This window comes from Giraffa tippelskirchi, chromosome 11, assembly GCF_054371585.1.
Source record: "Giraffa tippelskirchi isolate mGirTip1 chromosome 11, T2T-mGirTip1v1.2.pri, whole genome shotgun sequence".
Classification (NCBI taxonomy): Eukaryota; Metazoa; Chordata; class Mammalia; order Artiodactyla; family Giraffidae; genus Giraffa; species Giraffa tippelskirchi.
In genome coordinates this window covers 30502617-30523659 of record NC_137285.1, presented here as the reverse complement: position 1 = coordinate 30523659, position 21043 = coordinate 30502617, and the positions used below count along the sequence as shown (strand labels likewise).

The 21043-nt window shown below is 39.1% G+C and overlaps 2 protein-coding genes across 17 annotated transcripts in view; one reads left to right on the top strand and one right to left on the bottom strand.

The window, feature by feature from the left end:
* Positions 1-17133, bottom strand: part of TMEM144 (transmembrane protein 144) — an 87458-nt gene extending 70325 nt beyond the window's left edge. For 4 of the 12 annotated variants that reach the window (XR_014068843.1, XM_081541708.1, XM_081541700.1 and 1 more), the window contains exon 1: positions 16879-17133. The gene's annotated coding sequence lies outside the window, so the exon portion shown is untranslated. Of the gene's footprint in view, positions 1-15851; positions 15976-16619; positions 16786-16878 lie in introns of all 12 variants that reach the window. The other 8 variants (XR_014068844.1, XM_081541709.1, XM_081541703.1 and 5 more) reach the window with 3 other exon arrangements.
* Positions 17134-17196: 63 nt separating this feature from the next.
* Positions 17197-21043, top strand: part of GASK1B (golgi associated kinase 1B) — a 95855-nt gene continuing 92008 nt past the window's right edge. For 3 of the 5 annotated variants that reach the window (XM_081541694.1, XM_081541693.1, XM_081541695.1), the window contains exons 1-2: positions 17197-17268; positions 19370-19871. The gene's annotated coding sequence lies outside the window, so the exon portion shown is untranslated. Of the gene's footprint in view, positions 18527-19369; positions 19872-21043 lie in introns of those variants that run through there. The other 2 variants (XM_081541696.1, XM_081541697.1) reach the window with 2 other exon arrangements.

The following is a 21043-nucleotide window of genomic DNA, read 5'->3' as shown; positions in this document are numbered from 1 at the left end:
TGGAGCAACTAAGTCTATGCACCACAACTACTGAACCTGTGCTCTAGAGCCTGGGAGCTGCAGCTACTGAAGCCTGCCCTGCGCCTACAGCCTGTGCTCTGCAACAAGAGAAGCCACTATAAGAAGAAGCCCCCGCTCACCTGCAATTGGAGAAAAAGCCTGCACACGGCAACAAAGACCCAGGGCAGCCAAATTTAAAAAAACAAAAAAACTAATACCTGGACCCCACTCCAGGCCAACTGAAATATAATTCTCTAGAAGTGTGATTGGGACATATTTTCTTTTAAAACTTCCTTCAGTTCAGTCTAATGTGAAGCCAGGATTGAGAATCCCATTCTAGACCAATAGTTGTGAAATTTTGTTGTATTTTGTTGAATTACCCAGAGAATGGGTCACTAAGCGTCTTAGTGACATCGTGATTTAGATTTCGAGAAACACAGCTTTAGTCCCCCACTGTCAGAGATGTGGCCACAAGCTGAATTTAGCTATTTAAATTTAAATTAGGATAAAAAATTCAGTCCAAGTAGCCACGTGAGTGGATTACAGACAATTTCTCTTCCTGCAGAAGGGTCTAGTGGACAGCACTTCGGGACTGTCTGTCCTGGGGATCAGCTGTGACTTGTGCAGAGTCTACCCTCGTGAAGATTCCAGAATAGCAAGGGACAGAGCCATTCAGATTCAAAAAGAGGAAGTTCAAAGAAGGCCTCTCTGAGGAAGTGACTTTGCACTGAGACATTTCAACGGTTGGTAGTTGGTAATGGTCGTGGAGTTACAATGAGAAAGCCTAAGGACAATTCAAAGACAAAGGAAACCCTGGAAGGGAGTCTTGTTTTAAATATCAATCACATTCATAAGCTATCTTTGTAATTAAGCAGATGGGAAGGTAAAGTGTCATCCCATTTAAAGAATTAAAGAAGCTAAGGCTTTTCACTTCAGGGAAAGAACAAATTTAACAGTTCAGAAAAACTGTGGAGAAATAAGTTCCCCTTTCCACATATCCATACTCACAGATACACACATATACAAACTCTCTCTCTTCCAAAAATACAGAGCCTAAATACAACCTAGAATTGCTTCTTTTTGTGATTACAAAAGACCTCAGTGAATGATCACATGGTTAGGTCTTGCTGCAGATTCTTTGAGAGACTGAGACTCCCATTGTTGTGAATTCCCTAAAATCTAAGTGTGAGTTAGGGACTGAGTCAGGCTTGAGGACACATTATGGAATATCCCTCTCCAGGGCTTTTTACGTCAGGCCGCAGAAACAACTGAAACATGGACAATCCAAATGTTTTTCTCAAGTGGGTTCATGTGCATTAATGCCTGAGCATGACGTTTTGTGTTGAAGGAGTCTTGGCAACCTCTAGAAGATGTGGGTTACCTTCATCTTCTGACCCTTTATCTTGGCAAAGTCATTCATTCTCTCTCAACTTCAGTTTTCTAGCATGTAAAGTGCCAATAATAAGATCTATGTACTTTGTCCTTGTGAAATAAAATTCATATTTTATGGCAAGACAGGGATTCCCAGATAGCTTAGGGATAAAGAAAACATTCTCGTGCCATTGCAGGAGACCCAGGAAAGGGGTTCCATCCCTGGGTCAGGAAGATCCCCTGGAGAAGGAAATGGCAACCCACTTCAGTATTCCTGCCTGGAAAACCCCGTGGATTGAGGAACCTAGCAGGCTACAGTCCATAAAGTCAGAAAGAGTCATACACGACTAAGTTGCATACACATACATGTATATGGGAAGACAAGAAAAATTTAAACATAAACTTTCTCCTCTGACCATTAACTACTCCGCACTCTGCATTGTGGATGTGCATTTATGTGTGGACCAGACCTCCCAAATCAGTAACAATACGTCAGTTCAGTTCAGTTCAGTTCAGTCGCTCAGTCATGTCTGACTGTTTGTGACCCCCATAGACTGCAGAACGCCAGGCCTCCCTGTCCATCACCAACCCCCAGAGTTTACTCAAACTCATGTCCATTGAGTCAATGATGCCATCCAACCATCTCATCCTTTGTCATTTCCTTCTCCCACCTTCAATCTTTCCCAGCATCAGGGTCTTTTCAAATAAGTCAGTTCTTTGAATCAGGTGGCCAAAGTATTGGAGTTTCAGCTTCAGCATCAGTTCTGCCAATGAATATTCAGGACTGGTTTCCTTTAGGATGCACTGGTTGGATGTCCTTGCAGGCCAAGGGACTCTCAAGAGTCTTCTCCAACACCACAGTTCAAAAGCATCAATTCTTTGGCACTCAGCTTTCTTTATAGTCCAACTCTCCAGTCTGTCTTGACTGGACGGACCTTTGCTGCAAAGTAATGTCTCTGCTTTTTAATATGCTGTCTAGGTTTGTCATAGCTTTTCTTCCAAGGAGCAAGCATTTTATAGTTTCGTGACTGCAGTCACCATCTGCAGTGATTTTGGAGCCCCCCAAAATAAAGCCTCTCACTGTTTCCATTGTTTCCCCATTTATTTGCCATGAAGTGATGGGACCAGATGCCATGATCTTAGTTTTCTGAATGTTGAGTTTTAAGCCAATTTTTTCACTCTCCTCTTTAAGTTTCATCAAGAGGCTCTTTAGTTCTTCACTTTCTGCCATAAGGGTGGTGTTATCTGTATATCTGAGGTTATTGATATTTCTCTTGGCAATCTTGATTCCAGCTTGTGCTTCATCCAGCCCAGCATTTCTCATGATGTACTTTGCATATAAGTTAAATAAGCAGGATGACAGTATACAGCTGTGACGTATTCTTTTCCCTATTTGGAACCAGTCTCTTATTCCATGTCCAGGTTTAACTGTTGCTTCCTGATCTGCATTCAGATTTCTCAAGAGGCAGGTCAGGTGGTCTGGTATTCCCATCTCTTTAAGAATTTTCCACAGTTTGTTGTGATCAACACAATCAAAGGCTTTGGCATAATCAATAAAGCAGAAGTAGATGTTTTTCTGAAACTCTTTTGCTTTTTTGATGATCCAACGGATGTTGGCAACTTGATCTCTGGTTCCTCTGCCTTTTATAAATCCAGCTTGAACATCTGGAAGTGCACAGTTCATGTACTGCTGAAGCCTGGCTTGGAGAATTTTGAACATTACTTTACTAGCGTGTGCATGTGTGCTAAGTCACTTCAGTCATGTCTGACTCTTTGTGACCCTGTATACTGTAGCCCACCAGGCTTCTCTGTCCATGGGATTCTCCTGGCAAGAATACTGGAGTGGATTGCCATTTCCTTCCCCTACTAGCGTGTGAGATGAGTGTGGTTTTGTGGTAGTTTGAGCATTCTTTGGAATACTTGCTCAATCATAAAGAGTAACATTCTTCCAGCATTGATAAGACAACTCCTTAAAAGATAACATTCTTCTTGATCTTGTAAAGGGTCACATGATCTACTATGATGATGTTTAGTCTGGATTATGTAAACTGCCAATAAAATGTCATTTGATATATAGCCCTCTGTCTCAAAAAACTTACATAACTGTACCTTGACTTCTGAGATGCTCTTCCTGGTTATAGTCTTCAAATTGGCTCAAATAAAAATTTCCATTTCTTTCTTTGATTGACTGATTAATTTTCCATCAACACCTTTTTGTGTGGTCAAAAGATATAATGGATATAAAATATTACTATTACGACTTATGGTTTCTGCTCTGACATATGAAGATCTTGAAAACTGTCACTACTGCCATCACAATAAGAAAAAAGTTAAATCAACTGAAAATCAATGATTCTTTTGACACCTACCAGAGAACTGAGGCCACAGGACAAATCACTTCTCTGGAAACTGAAGCAGACAATACCAGCTGACTAGGAGCAGAAGCCACTGTCGCCAGTGATGGATAGAGGGCAGTAATCGGAGGACAGCTTGAGACCGAGTGTGAACTTGACTAAGAGTGGAAAACTCTGAGGCAGTAGGATTTAGGCTTAGGTGAACTCCCACACTTTCATGATTTTTACCTTGAGGAGCCCCACCAGTTTCTCCTGTGAAGATAAGAGAAAAATTCCCTCTTGGATCTGGCAGGGAGGGGGTGCAATAGCTTTGAAACGCATATAGAGCTTCCTGTCCCTGAAACAAAGGCTGCACGAACACTCAGTCGCTCAGCCATGTCGGACTGTTTGTGACCCCATCAACTGTAGCCCAGCAGGCTCCTCTGTCCATGGGGTTTCCCAGGCAAGAATACTAGTGTGGGTTGCCATTTCCTTCTCCAGGGAATCTTCCCCACTCAGGGATCGAACCAGCATCCCTTGCATCTCCTGCAGTGGCAGTTGGATTCTTTACCACTGAACCACTTGGGAAGTTGAAACAAAGCTAGCCCTCAAGGGTCATTTCTGTATCAGAGCTCTATCTGAACTTGAGGGAGAATAATTAGACAACTTCTGCTCCTTCAAGCCTGTCTCACGTGAGTAGAAAAAGAACTGCTGGTTCCCACTTGGATATTTGAAGATTTTGCAAGTTGTCATGCCTGTCATCACAAACAAGAAAGCTGAACAACTATTCATAGCCCAGGGATTCCACCTCACCAAAAACGGAGATTTAACCACAAGATTATAGAATGCATCCCCTTCCCAATTCCTTATGATCACATTAAAAGTTTTCCAGTTACAGTAGCAGTGGATTATAACTGAGAGCTGCAGGACACAGACACAGTTCAGGAAGGAGTTTCTAAGAAAACCCAAAGACAAAAGAGCAGACAAAACAAACGGCGTTAAAGGAAAGTAAAACCTCTCTTCAGCAAATATTAAACACAGCTTAACTCGTGGCCATTTTAACATAAAAGCTCACACTAAAGACTTGCTTATCTCAGTTCCTATTACCTGATACATTATGCCTGGCTTGTAAAAAAATTGCAACACATGCTGAAAGGTAAGCAGTCTGAAGAAATAGAGCAAGCATCAGAAGCAGACTTGAAATTGGTAGAGGTTTAGGAATTTTCAGAGTGGGAACTTAAAATACTTACAATTAATATGCTAATAGGTTTACTGGAGAAATTAGACAACATGCAAGAACAGATGTGTAACATATGCAGAGAAATAAAAAACTCTAAGAATCAAAAGAAAGTGCTAGAAAACAAAACACTGAAATAGAAATGAAGAACACTTTTTACAGCTGAGAAATAATCCATGGACTTGAATATATGTCAATAGAAACATCTCAAATTTCAGTATAAAAACAGGTTTTTTTAAAAAGGAACAATATTCAGAAACTATGAAAAATCACAAAAAGGTGTAAAATATAGGTAATGTGAATACCAAACAGAAAAGAAAGGAGAAGAATATTTGAAGTAATAGTGCCTGAGAATTTTCCAGAATTGATGGCAGATACCAAACCAGAGACTCATGAAGTTCAGAAAACACCAAATAGGATAAATACAAAATTATCTACATGTCAGTATATCATATTCAAGTTGCAGAATGTCAGACAAAGAAAAAAAATACTGAAAAAAGCTGGAGGAGAAAATTACCTTACCTATGGCAAAGCAAAAATAGAATTACATGAGATATCTCTCTTCAGAAACTAGGCAAATGAGTGGAATGGGACATTTAGAGTGCTGAAAGAAAAATCCATCAATGCATAATTCTGAATCCGGTTAATTAATTATCGTTCAAAAGAGACGAGGAAATAAACTTTCTCAGATCAAAAAAAAAAAAAAGGAGGGGGGAATCTTTCACTAGTAGATCTACCTTGGAAGAAAAGTTAAAATAAGTTCTCCATAGACAAGAAAATGATATAGTCTGAAACTTTGATCTACATGAAGAAAGGTAGAACATGGAAAAAAGGATAAATAAAAGTAAAAATAAGATTTTTATTCTTAGTTGATCTAATAGATAACTTCAAAATAATAATAGCAACAATATATTTGGTAGGGACAGAGTAAAGGGACAAAGTAGGTGATTATATTGTTAATCCCACTAGGGGGTTGTAAGTAAAAAAAAAAAAAAAAAATATATATATATATATATATATGAGACCCCTGTAAGTTAATGATTATTCAAGAAAACAAGTTTGCTAAACCACAAAACCAACCATATTTGCTTAGTAATAAAACCATGCAGTAGAAGCGTGAGACATGCCCCCAAAGAATAAAGCAATGGTGCATGAGAACCGCATACTGCCCCGTGTGCTCAGTAAGTTAATGATCTCTGTGACAGGCTGTCTGCACACATACGAAACAATAATTTCTGGAACTAGCTTGACCATGTAGGGACAAGGAAACCTCCTGCTCAAACTGAGGGAGAAACTGCCTACTCAAGAGAGACAAATAAGGTCTTCTTCTCCCTCTCCACTTTTCCTTTGATTATAAAACTGTAGCCCAGTAGGTTCTCAGAGCATAGCATTTCTTGCCTACCTGCTTGTAATCCTCACAAGCGTCCTATTCTAATACATCACTTCTTATCTACTACTTTACTCTCATTGAATTCTTTACACTGAGACATAAAGGACTATGGTAATGAAGTTCTTTGGAGCACTCTTGAAATGACACTTACAGATTTCACATTGGGTGATTATGGCTTACGGGTAAGTGAAATGAATGACAGAGTGTTAGAAGAGATAGGAAAGAGGAGCTGGAAATAGTTTATAATAAAGAAATTGCATTACCTGTGAAGAGGTATAGTGTTATTTGAAAGTAGATTTAGATTAGTTATAATTGTACTATATACTCGGGCAATTCTTAAAATAATTGTGCAGAAAGTATAATTAATATGCTAAGAAAGGAGAGAAAATGGAATCACATAAGTCCTTATGGACCTCCCGAGTGGCACTAGTGGTAAATTACCCACTTGCCAATGCAGGAGACTTAAGAGATGTGGGTTCAGTCCTTGGGCCAGGAAGATTCCCTGGAGGAGGAAATGGTAACCTACTTTTATAAAAAGTATGATTAATATGCTAAGAGAGGAGAGAAAATGGAATCACATAAATCCTTAATTAAAACTAACAAAAGCAGAAAGGAGGAGGGAAGAAAAAAGGAAACAAAGCAGAAAGGTAGTAAGTAGAAAAAAGTTTATGGTAGATATTAATCTACCTCTATCAATAATCACTTTAAATGTGAATTGTTTAAATACACCAATGAAAAAATAAAGACTGACAGAGTGAATAAAATATAGGACTCAAATACATGTTGTTTACAAGAAACCAACTTTAATTATAAAGACACAGATGAAAAAGGATAAACATACTCCATGGTAACACTGATCAGAAGAAAGTTGGATTAATCATTTTAACTTCTGACAAAACTGATTTCAGAACAAGGAAATTTTTAAGGATGTATAATGATAAAGGGTCAACTCACCAAAATGACATGATAATCCTGTGTCTGCATCTCACAGTACAGCTTTGAAGTATATGAGGCAAAGCCAGATAAAACTGCAGGGAGAAAGAGACTTAAATGCACTATTATAGGTGGAGTCTTCAGCAACCCTCTATTGGTAATTGACAGATTCAGCAGGCGTAAAATCAATGAGGATATAGTCGAATTGAATGCCACCATCATCATCTGGGTCTAACTGTCAGTTGTATATTTCACCCAATCAGAGGAGACAATGCATAAAACACTAACCTTACACAGAAAGTTCTTCAAGGTCACATAAAACATTAACCAGAATAGGCTACATTCCAGGCTGTACAGCACATCTCAACACATTTAAAAGAATAAGTATCACACAAAGTATTGAGAGAGTTAAAGCTTAAGGCCCTTTAAGGAGGAGGTGAACATTCTTGCTGGTACTTTCCTTAAGCCTGTGTAACAAGGCATCTTGCCCGAGAACTGGCCTTTCTTTAGGTCTGGAACTAATGATCACACAACACAACGTCTTATTCATGGAAATGTTTTTCTATGTTAATGATTATAATTGTAACAGAGCTTGCCTGGGAACCTGTTTCTCGATACTTGTACCCCTGATTACACAGCAATAGTATATCTCACCCAGAGACGTTGCCCAGAACCGTTCTCCCTGGCTAATCTTGTGCCAAAGTTATCTCAGGATGTATGCCTTGGGAAAAGGTCTGGTGGAACTCTTACAACCTTGAGGTATTCTTTTTATCTATTATCGGCAGCTAGTTGAGAAGTATATAAGGTCGCACTTAAACTAGTGAGGCAGGTACTCTCCTGCCCCCTTCTGATGTCTATGTCAGAAGCTTTCTCTATCCTGTCACTTTAAATAAAATTTTGCACTCAAAGCTCTGAGTGACTGAGCCCTGTCTTTGGTCCCAGAGTTAAATCTCCTCCTTCAGAGACCATGAATCCGGCAGCACCATTCACCATAAGCTATCAGTGTGCTCTCAGAGCACAACAAAATTAAGTTACAAATCAATATGGAAAATACACAACACGTTTCTAAATAACTCATGGATCAAAGAAGTGCTCTCAAAATAAAACTTATTTCAAGCTAAATGAAAATACTGCTTATCAAGCTCATGGGATGCAGTGAAAGCAATATATAGAGGAAAATTTATAGCACCTAATACATACATTAGAAAAGAAATATCTAAAATCAACAATCTAAGTTTCCATAAGAGGAAACTATAAACAGAAGAGCAAAATAAGTGCAAAGTAATAATAAGAAAAAAAAAAAAGAATAGAAATCAATGAAATTGAAAACAAGAAAACAATAGAGAAAATAAAGGTAATGGCTATTTATTTGAAAAGATAAATAAAATATATAAATCTCTAGGCTAACTAAAGAAAAAAATACACAAATTACTGTTACTAGAAGTGAAAGTGAGGACATCACTACTTATCTCATGGATGTTAAAAGGATAATAAGGAAATGTTATAAACAGTCCTATGGCCATACATTTGATAACCTAGATTAAATGGACCAATCAGTAAAAAGACATAATTGCCAAAACTCAACTAAAGAGAAGTACACAATTTGCGTAAGTTTATGTTAAAGAAACTGAATCAGTAATAACCTTTCAAAACAGAAAGCGCCAAGCCCAGATAAGTTCACAGGTGAATTCTACCAACATTTAAGGAAGAAATGTATACCTATTATCTATACTCTTTCAGAAAATAGAAACAGAAAAACACTTCTAACTCATTCTATGAGGCTAGCACTACCCTAATAATAAAACCAAATAAAGACATCACAAGAAAACTACAGACCAGTATCACTCATGACTATACATGAGAAGATCCACAGCAAAACATTAGCAAATAGAAGCCAACAATATTATAAAAAGAATTATACCCAATGTCCAAGTGAGACTTATTGCAGGTATGTGAGAATGATTCAATATTAAAAAACCAATTAATGTAATGCATCATATTAACAAACTAAAAAAAATTGCATGATCACATCAATAGATACAGGAGAACCATCTGACAAAATCCAATACCCATTCATAATGCAAATACTCGGTAAACCAGAAATTGAGGAAGGGGAGCTTCCTCAGTTTGATAAAGAACATCATTAAAAACCTACAGTTATGATCATGCTTGATAGTGAGAGACTAGAAGCTTTTCCACTGATAATCAGGAACAACATAAGGATAGCTCCTTTCACAACTGCTTCTCAACACTGTAATAGAAGTACTAGCTAAAACAATAAGACAATAAAAAAATAAAAGATACACAGATTGGGAAGGAAATAATACAACTGTCTTTGTACATGAATGATTTGATTTTGTATGTAGAAAATCCCAAAGAATTACAAAAAGAACTCCTGGAACAAGTGAGCAATTATAGCAAGGTTGCCATATACAAGATTAGTATATATGTCAATTGTTTTCTATATGCCAGCAGCAGACAGTATAATTTGAAGTTAAGAGTACTACACCATTTACATTATCACTAAAAAAAAATACTTAGTATAAATATAACTATATATATATATATATATGCCCTATACGAGGAAAAGTACAAAATAATTCTGAGCAAAATTGAAGAGCTAAAGAAATGGAGAAATATTCCATGTTCATGGATAGAAAAAGTATTGTTAAGATGTCATTCTTCTCAAGTGGATCTGTAGATTGAAAACTGTGAAAAATAAAAATACAAATAAAAATCCTAAAAACTTATTCTGTGAATATTGATGAATTGATTCTAAAGTTTATACAGAAAGACAAAAGACCCAGAATTGCCAACACAGTACTGAAGAACAGCAAAGAAAAATGATAAATACCAAATTTCAAGGCTTACTGGAAAGTACAATAATCAAGATAATGTGGTATTAGTGAAAGAATAGACACATAGATCCATGGAACAGAATGGCAAGCCCCAAACAGAGCCATACGTAGAGAGTCGATTGTTTTTTATAAAGAAGCCAGTAGAGAAAGAATAGTCCTTTCAAGGAATGGTGCTGGAACAGCTAGACATCCATGTGAAAAACGAAGTTAGCTGCAGACCTTATACTTTTTGTAAAATTTTAAGACAAATCATATACCTAAATATAAAATATGAAACTTGAAAACTTGTAAAAGATAGCATAGGAGAAAATCTAACTGACACTAGGTCTGGTGATGAACTTTTATATGCAATGCTAAAACCACAATGAATAAAAGAAACAATTAATTGAACTTATTAAAATTAAAAATAGTGCTCTGTGAAAGATGTTAAGAGAATGAAAAAACAATCCTAATATGAGAGAAGATGTCTGTAAAATACCTGTCAGACAAAAGACTTGTATCCAAAAATATACAAAAAACTCTTAAAATTCAATAGTAGGAAAGTCAGCAACACAGTTTAAAAAGTGGACTCAAGATCGGAACAGACAGCTCATTAAAGATTTTAAAACAGCAAATAATTATATAAAATGATGCTCAGTATCATATGTTACTAGGAAGTTGCAAGTTAAAATATTTGAAAGTTACATCACACTTTTAAACCACTAAACACCTACTAGGATGGTTCAAATCCAAAAATCTGACAGTAGCAAATTATGAAAATGTCTTAGAACAATAGGAACTCTCATTCGTTGCAAGTAGGACTGCAGAATGGTGTGGTTACTCTGGAAGACAGTTAGGTGGTTTCTTACAAAGATAAGCAGTCTTACCATTTAATTTGGTAAACATGCTTCTAGGTATTCACACAAAAGTATTGATACTTACGTCTAATCTTTCTAGCAGCCTTATTCATAATTGCTAAAAATTGTTAAGCAACCAAGATATCTATTAATAGGTAAGTGGAGAAGCAAACTGTGGTACATCCATACAGTAGAATATTATTTACTAATAAAAAGAAACTATCAAACTACAACAAAAACATGAAGAAACTTTAAATGCATATTTTTAAGTCAAAGAAGCCAATCTGAAAGGGCACCACACTGTATGATTCTAACTATACGATATTCTTGACAAAACTATGGAGATATTAATACTAAAAGGACCAGTAGTTGTGAGAAGTTCAAGAGGAGGAAGGGAATGATGGTGGGGGATTAAGGACAGTGAAGCTATCTGTATGATAATGTAATGGTGGGTACTTGATATAATATACTTGTCAAAATCCATAGAGCTGAGCAATGTAAAAAGTAACTTCTAACTAAACAACAGACTTTATTTCATAAAAATGTTTCAATATTGGTTCATCAATTATATCCAAGGTACCACACTAATGCAAGATGTTATTAACAGGAGAACTGTGAGAGAAGAGGGATGAGGTATATGGGAACTCTATCCTGTATGCTTAAAATTTTCTGTAAGTCTAGAGCTGTTCTAAAAATAAAGTTGGAGGGAGAAGGATAAATAAGAGTTTGGACTAACATGCACAGTTCAGTTCAGACAGTTCAGTCGCTCGGTCCTGTTCAACTCTTTGCAACCCACGGACTGCAGCACACCAGACCTCCCTGTCCATCACCAGCTCCTTGAGTTTACTCAAACTCATGTCCATTGAGTCGGTGATGCTGTCCTCTGTCATCCCCTTCTCCTCCCACCTTCAATCATTCCCAGCATCAGGGTTTTTTCAAATGAGTCAGTATTTCACATCAGGTGGCCAAAGTATTGGAGCTTCAGCTTCAACATCTGTCCTTCAAATGAATATTCAGGACTGATTTCCTTTAGGATGGACTGGTTGGATCTCCTTGCAGTCCAAGGAGAGAAATCTCAAGTGTCTTCTCCAATACCACAGTTCAAAAGCATCAATTCTTCAGCACTCAGCTTTCTTTATACTCCAACTGTCACACCCATATTGACTACTGGAAAAACCATAGCCTTGACTAAATGGACTTTCGTTGGCAAAGTAATGTCTCTGCTTTTTAATATGCTGTCTAGGTTTGTCATAACTTTTCTTCCAAGGAGCAAGCATCTTTTAATTTCATGGCTGCAGTCACCATCTGCTGTGATTTTGGAGCCCCAGAAAAATGAAGTCTCACGGTTTCCACTGTTTCCCCATCTATTTGCCATGAAGTGATGGGATCAGATGCTATGATCTTAGTTTCTGAATGTGGAGCTTTAAGCCAACTTTTTTGCTCTCCTCTTTCACTTTCATCAAGAGGCTCTTTAGCTCTTTTTCACTTTCTGCCATAAGGGTGGTGTCATCTGCATATCTGAGGTTATTGATATTTCTCCCAGCAATCTTGATTCCAGCTTGTGCTTCATGCAGCCCAGTGTTTCTCATGATTTACTCTGCATATAAGTTAAATAAACAGGGTGACAATATACAGCCTTGACGTACTCCTTTCCCCATTTGGAACCAGTTTGTTATTCCATGTCCAATTTTAACTGTTGCTTCCTGACCTGCATACAAATTTCTCAAGAGGCAGGTCAGGTGGTCTGGTATTCTCATCTCTTGAAGAATTTTCCAGTTTGTGGTGATCCACACAGTCAAAGGCTTTGGCATAATCAATAAAGCAGAAGTAGATGATTTTCTGGAACTCTCTTGCCTTTTCGATGATCCAGCAGATGTTGGCAACTTGATCTCTGGTTCCTCTGCCTTTTCTAAATCCAGCTTGAACATCTGGAAGTTCACAGTTCATGTACTGTTAAAGCCTGGCTTGGAGAATTTTGAACATTACTTTACTAGTGTGTGAGATGAGTGCAATTGTGCAGTAGTTTGAGCATTCTTTGGCATTGCCTTTTTTGGGATTGGAATGAAAACTGACCTTTTCCAGTCCTGTGGCCACTGCTGAGTTTTCCAAATTTGCTGGTATACTGAGTGCAGCACTTTCACAGCATCATCTTTTAGGATTTGAAATAGCTCAACTGGAATTCCATCACCTCCACTAGCTTTGTTCGTAGTGATGCTTCCTAAGGGCCACTTGACTTCGCATTCCAGGATGTCTGGCTCTAGATGAGTGATCATACCATCGTGGTTATCTGGGTCATGAAGATCTTTTTTGTACAGTTCTTCTATGTATTCTTGCCACCTCTTCTTAATATCTTCTGCTTCTGTTAGGTTCATACCATTTCTGTCCTTTATTGAACCCGTCTTTGCATGAAATGTTCCCTTGGTGTCTCTAACTTTCTTGAAGAGATCTCTAGACTTTGCCATTCTATCGTTTCCCTCCACTTCTTTGCATTGATCGCTGAGGAAGGCTTTCTTATCTCTCCTTGCTATTCTTTGGAACTCTGCATTCAAATGGGTGTATCTTTCCTTTTCTCCTTTGCTTTTTGCTTCTCTTCTTTTCACAGCTATTTGTAAGGCCTCCTCAGACAGCCATTTTGCTGTTTTGCATTTCCTTTTCTTGGGGATGGTCTTGATCCCTGTCTCCTGTACAGTGTCATGAACCTCTGTCCATAGTTCATCAGGCACTCTGTCTATCAGATCTAATCCCTCGAATCTATTTCTCACTTTTGCTGTATAACTGTAAAGGATTTGATTTAGATCATACCTGAATGGTCTAGTGGTTTTCCCTACTTTCTTCAATTTTAGTCAGAATTTGGTAACAAGAAGTTCATGATCTGAGCCACAGCCAGCTCCCTGTCTTGTTTTTGCCAACTGTATAGAGCTTCTTCCACATGTACACACTACTATATATAAAATAGATAAACAACAAGGACCTACTGTATAGCACAAGAAACTATTTTAAGTATCCTGTAATAATCTATTACAAGAAATAATCTATACTTGTATATGTGTGTGTGTTTGTGTGTGTATAACTGATTCATTTTGCTGTATACTTGAAACACTGTAAATCAACTATTTACAATGATTGAAGGCAGAAGGAGAAGAGGAGGACAGGAGATGAGATGATTGGATGGCATCACCGATTCAATGGACATGAACTTGGGCAAACTCTGGAAGATGGTGAGGGACAGGGAAGCCTGGCATGCTGAAGTCCATAGTGTCACAAAGAGTTGAACATGACTTGGTGACTGAACAACAAAATCAACTATATTTCAATAACAAAGTAAATAAAAAGTAAAATCTACAAAAGTATTAAGTCTGTGATTATTTTGTGAAAGTTAACACTATTTCATATGCTAGGTAAAGTATATTAACTACATAAATATGAGAAGATATATATATAGATAGATAGATATGTTTTTTAACTTGATTATCTTTTTTGACCATTCACTGAATACAAGAGACAAGTTTATAAAGTGAAACATATACTGAGAAGTACCATTTTACCCTTTCCCTTAGAATCAAAACCAATTACTTCCCATTTTGATCTTTGAACACCTGTTTATCATTTGATGGCTCTTCTGGGCAAGTATGGATGTAAGATCTAGGTTACCTTTATCCTTCCCATAGTTGCTAAATGATCTTCTCAGATCCTATAATTTGTGCTATCCTGATCCCAAATTTAGATTCTATACAGAATGAGGAACTGTGAATTCTGTGAAGGCAGAAAAATCCTGTTTATTCACTAGATAGGGTAATCATTCACTTTAGTGTTAACTCTCCCTGGGTTCTTTGCAAAAGAAGACATCAATTTAAAGCAATTAATTTTTAAGAAGAGTTTTATTATATCATGAAAGCAAACAAAAATTTCCAAGAATAACGTGACACTAGAAAAATATGCTGTGAGCATTGATGATGCAAAATGTTAAAAATAAATGTTCCTTTCCCGATCCAAAGCTTATTTATCATGTAAACTATTTCACAATAAAGTTTACTTCAATGAAAAATAAAACAATTACATTTTATTGAGTTTTTAAAATAGGGTTCACAAAAATGTTAGATCTTTATTCTTCAAAATGTTTACTATAATATACTGAACCAGTGATAGTTTTAATCACCTATTTTGAGTTTAGGAGAGAACTAACACTATTTATTTGCTTTTATTTGCTTATATTAATTTTATGAAGTCTTGGAAGCAGTGTAGAATGAGAACATAATAATCGGAATGAAATATAAAAAACAGAGAACTTATAAATGAGAGAAGGAAATCAAGATGAAACAAAACAAAAGGTACCAATTCTGAGAACCCATATATTTGCTATGCAAACTAGTAGTAAATTTTAGAGGCATCCTTACAAAGTGGGAGCCAGTCACAAAATCCTATATTTGAGGCATTTTCAAAAATCTTTTGACCATGCTGAGAGGCACATGTCATCTTAGTTCCCTGCTGCTGCTGCTAAGTCGCTTCAGTCATGTCCGACCCTGTGTGACCCCATAGACGGCAGCCCACCAGGCTCCGCCATCCCTGGGATTCTCCAGGCAAGAATACTGGAGTGGGTTGCCATTTCCTTCTCCAGTGCATGAAAGGGAAAGTGAAAGTGCAGTTGCTCAGTCATGTCCAACTCTTAGCGACCCCATGGACTGTAGCCTACCAGGCTCCTCCGTCCATGGGATTTTCCAAGCAAGAGTACTGGAGTGGAGTGCCATTGCCTTCTCCGCTTAGTTCCCTGACCAGGCATCAAACCTGCACCCCCTTCAGTGGATGCCCGGAGTCTTAACCACTGGACCACCAGAGAAATCTCCTTAAGTTAATATTAATTGGCTATCCATGCATCGTTGACACTCATGTATTCACCTGAGAAATCTTTATGGAGGATACACAATAAACTGGAGAGTGTATCTACATTGGAAAGAAACAACAATCCATGCACCAACTCAGCTCTCAGCTACCGAGTGCAGAGGCATCATCTATAATGAAACTGAAAGTGAAGTCACTCTGTCATGTCTGACTCTTTGCCACCCCATGGACTGTAGCCCACCAGGATCCTCCATCCATGGAATTTTCCAGGCAAGAGTACTGGAGTGGGTTGCCATTTCCTTCTCTAGGGGATCTTCCTGACCCAGGGACCAAACCCGGGTATCCCACATTGCAGGCAGATGCTTTACCATCTGAGCCACCAGGGAAGCCGATTGTAGATAATACATGAAGTCTATTAAACAGTAATGCGTGTGAAGGAAAAACTAAAGGAAAGAGAAAGAAGAATGTGTGTGGGTGTGGGTGTGGGTATATGTGGGGAGCTCTCTGGAAAGGTCATTAGGGAAGGCCTCCCTGAAAGTGGAACACTGAGGGATGGCCTGGCAGGAGGAGAGGGGAGGGAACAGTGATGCCCTGATGCTCCTGAGAAAGGCAACAGGGTCACTGTGGGTGGGCCTGGGGTGATAAGAAGAGGGTGGAGCCAGGGAGGAAATAAGAGGCAAGCAGGATAGGAAGGGGGCTTCCCAGGTGGCACTAGAGGTAAAGAACCTGCCTGTCAATGCAAGAGATGTAAGAGATGTGGGTTCAGTCCCTGAGTAGAGAAGATCCCCTGGAGGAGGGCATGGCAACCCACTCCAGTATTCTCACCTGGAGAATCCTATGGACAGAGGAGCCTAGCGGGCTGCAGTCCATAGAGTCGAAAAGAGTTGGATACAGTGAAGTGACTTAGCACACAGGCAGGATAGGAGGGTCCTTGTGGGGTCTCCAGAGGACTCTGATTTTCCTCTGGGGAAGGTGGGGAGAAGTTCAAGTCCTGTGATCATAGATGTATTAGTTATTTATTACTGCATAACAAATTGTCCCAAATACATTATCTTGGGGAACATTGGACATTGTCCTCTCTCACAGTTTCTGTGGGCCGAGAATTCCGGGAGCATCTTGGGTAGGGTTCTCAGAGTCTCTCCCGAAGCTGGATGGAGACGCTGGCTATGGTTTCTGGCATCTGAAGATGTGGATGGGCCCCGAGACTTCACCTCCAAGGAGCCTTGCTCATCGGATGGGCACATTGGCTGTCTCTCGGGCAAGACCTCAGTTTCTCTTCATGGGCCTCATCAGAGGACTGCTTCAGTGTCTTCATGAAGCAGTGTGGCTTCCCCAGGGTGAGAACTCCACGAGGGTGGAAGCCCCACTGTCTTCTATGACCTAGCATCTGAGGTCACACACCAGGGCATCTGCAGAATTCTGTTGATCACATACTTCAGCCCTGACTCCGTGTGAGAGGGGACTTCTTCACAGTGTAGGTTTCAAGGGCTGAGATTCATCAGGGGCTGTCTTGGGGTGGATGACCAGGGAAAAGAAAGGAGGGAATTCCTGGAACAATGTCCTCCCAAGCAATGGGATCTAGTGCAAAGGAGAGAGAGGAGCCCTGTTGGGTGAACAGGAACATCCCGACCAGGGATAGCATACAGGTGCAGCTGCAAGAGGTTGGGAAGATGTGCGATTTTTGTTGTTGTTGTTCTACTTCTGATTTTTCCTACTTCTCAGTGAAGTAGGAAACAAGGTCATCAAGAATGAGGACTGGGAAGGAGCTTTTGCAATTCATCAGTATTTCAAGTTTTTCGGTATCTCTCAAGCAATGCGATTGTCATTGTCACTAAGCATTGCCTGGTCATATTGCTAAGGAGGAAAAAAAAACACCTTTTTTGATCATTGTTGTATTATATGAGGCATGGGCTGGGCTTGGGGAAAGTAAAAGAAAAACCAAGGAGTTTAGTCATTGGTTTTGTTTTTCATTTTAAATACAGTGATTTTCTTCCTCTTTGATCTCGAGAATTTTCTATGTTTATAGCATGGAAACTTTTAAGTTATAAACATCCTTTGGTTTGCAATTAGATGGTTTTGTTACTCCTGCTTACAGAATGGAATAAAACACAGATAATTAAAAGTAGACATTTGAAATACAGGACACATTCTTTTTCTTATCTGATCAGCCTAAGACCACCAGAGATAAACCTGTGGACTACCAAAGTCAGGTTCACTGATTCATTGCCATGTAGGGACATTTCACCAGAGAAAAAGAGAGAATAATTATGGGATTTTGCAAGAATGGCATTTAGGTGTAATGTAAATGAAGCAGTATCTTTTTTTTTCCTTTGACTGTGCTGTGTAGCATATGGGATCTTAGTTCCCCAAACAGGGATCAAATCTGAGACCCATTCAATGAAAGCATAGAGTGTTAACCACTGGACTTCCAAGGAAGTCCTGAAGCACTGTTTTGATGGGCTCCAAGCAAAGTTGGACTGTGTGTAAAGGGGTCGCCATCAGTTATGGGCCAAGTGAAATGGACCTGCAGTTCTGTTTCCTTGGAAACGAAGTTAAGAGAGATGTCAAATGCTATGTCCAAGACTGCTGTGCAAAACTCTGCACACGGACTGCAAATCAAGACTACTACCCTGCGATTCAATGACTAAACTCCATCAGACCACACTTGGATATTTCATCTTACTGAAATAATTTCAAACAGAAATGTTTCTGGTAGTCCATGATTTCAGAAAGTAAGATTTTTCAGTACGAAATTCGTGGTCACTCCAAGAATTGGGTTGCTATGACCTTTTATGGCTGTAGTGTATATTTGGAAGAATTACCATTTTCTGATAAATTTGTACCTGGCTTTACCTGAAGTTCAGAACCTGGATTGGTGAATTGTAAGGAAGATGCTTATTCTTAGTCAAAGTCAATTTTCACTTTTCTCCAGAGGATCTTCCTGACCCAGGGATCGAACCCAGGTCTCCTGCATTGCAGGCAGATTCTTTACTATCTGAGCGGCCAGGGAAGCCCTATATTCTGTATTATTATAATTTACTAAATCTCAAAATCTATTTTTTGGGTGGTCAAATGTAGTTTAATGATGTAAAAAAATGGCAGTAATCTGTATGTTCAACAATAGGAAAAGGTTAAGTAATTTTATATCTATGTTATGATATATTATGTAGCCATTAAAACTTTATATGCCTCACTTCCACTATGTGTAGAGAGGTTATCTCATAAGGTTGTTGCACAGATTAAACGAATTAGTATGTGTAAAGTGAAGCTCAAAATCTTGGTGCAATTGTCATTTTCCCTTCCTGGGTACTCTTGGTCAAGACACTTAAAGAGTTTGTACCTCATATTTTTAATTTGAAATATTAGGAGGTTGAACAAATTCCTTGCCAGTTGGTTTATGAAATTGGACTCCTTTTATGTTTAATACTGAAGTTACAATGCCTCCTGCAGTGTGTTTACAAGACCTCAGCATCTGAGTTCCCACACCATCCCCCAGTACCTGCCAGTCCCTAAAAGGAGGCCTCCCAGGTGATCACAGTGCCCATGTGACACTTTCACCTTCTTTTCTTGTTCAGTTTCCCCAGGCTAACAGCTACCAGCATCCAGTTGTCCGAGAAAGACCTGCAGTGTCTGTGACAGATGGGATGGGCACCACACCTGTGCTCCCATAGCTGCAGCTCCCCAGGCATGGGACACTGTTGGTTCAAGAAGAAGCTCAGAGGAAGCCCCTCCTCTCAGGACGTCCTCTGGGCCTTGAAGCAGTTCTGCTCCACCTCATTCACCTGGCTGAGCCGCCTCTGCCTTGTGGGCCTCATCACCTGCCCACGATCCTCAATGCTTTGAACGAGTAAGCAAATGAAACAAAACCAAAGAAACAAATCAACCAATAATAACAATAATGAAAAAGAAAGGATGCCTATATTCCCAGAGATCCAGCTCATTCTACCTTGTGTGGTGACTGATTAAACCCCAACATCTAACTTCAGCCTACAGATCACCTCATCTTTGTCAGAAACAAAGGACTTGCCTTAAGTGTGTGTAGTCAAAGGGCTGGTCTGCTGATCTTTCTAAAAACAGGTAATGGTATGGTCCAGGTAATTTAAACTCTCTGTGTTTGGAGATCAAAATCTTCTTCTAGTATCACATTTAATTAAAAATTTTCACTTGATTTTACCCATCAAAAATATAAAGTTTGCTGAGTCCAGTCTTATCGGGGATAAAGTAATCTTTAACTGCCTGCCAGTGAACCCACATGGCCTCTTTTTGCTTGCTTGTTGGCATGAACGTATTTTTTTTTTCATGTTTATTTGTTTATTTGGCTGTGTCAGGTCTTAGTTGCAGCACTCAGGATCTTCGCTGGGTCATGCAGGATCTTTTGTTGTGGAGCACGAGCTCTCTAGTCGTGGCTTGCAGGCTTTAGTTGCCCCTCGGGATGTTAGTTCCCAGACCAAGGATCAAACCTGGTTCCCCTGCATTGCAAGGTAAATTCTTAACCACTGGACCACCAGCAAAGTCTTATGTGACTGTAATTTTTCCTCAACATCGTTTCCGGGTGATGAATTCACAGGGTGAGAGGGAGGTAACACAACACCTGTGGTGGAAGGACATGGGAGAAGGTCATGGGGCAGCTGATGGGGACTGCTGATGAGAACTGGTAGTGGGGTGGGGGGGAGGCAGAAATGGAGTCAGATATGGAGGCAGGAGAGAAGGTCACTAAAGGGGCCCTAAAAGGAAACCTTCTGGGTGGTGGATAATTACATTGCTGCTGCTGCTGCTAAGTCGCTTCAGTCGTGTCTGACTCTGTGCGACGCCACAGACGACAGCCCACCAGGCTCCCCTGTCCCTGGGATTCTCCAGGGAAGAACACTGGAGTGGGTTGCCATTTCCTTCTCCAATAATTACATTAATGCTAACTAATAATTACTGAGCATCTACTATAGGTGTTTACAATAGACCCTTCTCTTCATTATCTTGTTCAGTTCTTAGACCAACTGGGTGATGCCGTTAATACCTCCATTTGATGGATGAGGATGCTGAGGAAAGTTTGAAAAGTGAACTCAGATTCACATGGAGTGTCAGTAGCAGTGCTAGTTCTCAAGTCAAAATCTCTCTAATTTCATTGCTTGCGTTATTCATTCTTAATATGCTTTCTAAAATATTATGACATGGATGCCTCATTCTGACCTCTAAAGAGACCTGAAACATGCATCTGAGTATCTGAGCAAGTAAAAATCTGTAATGCATCTAGA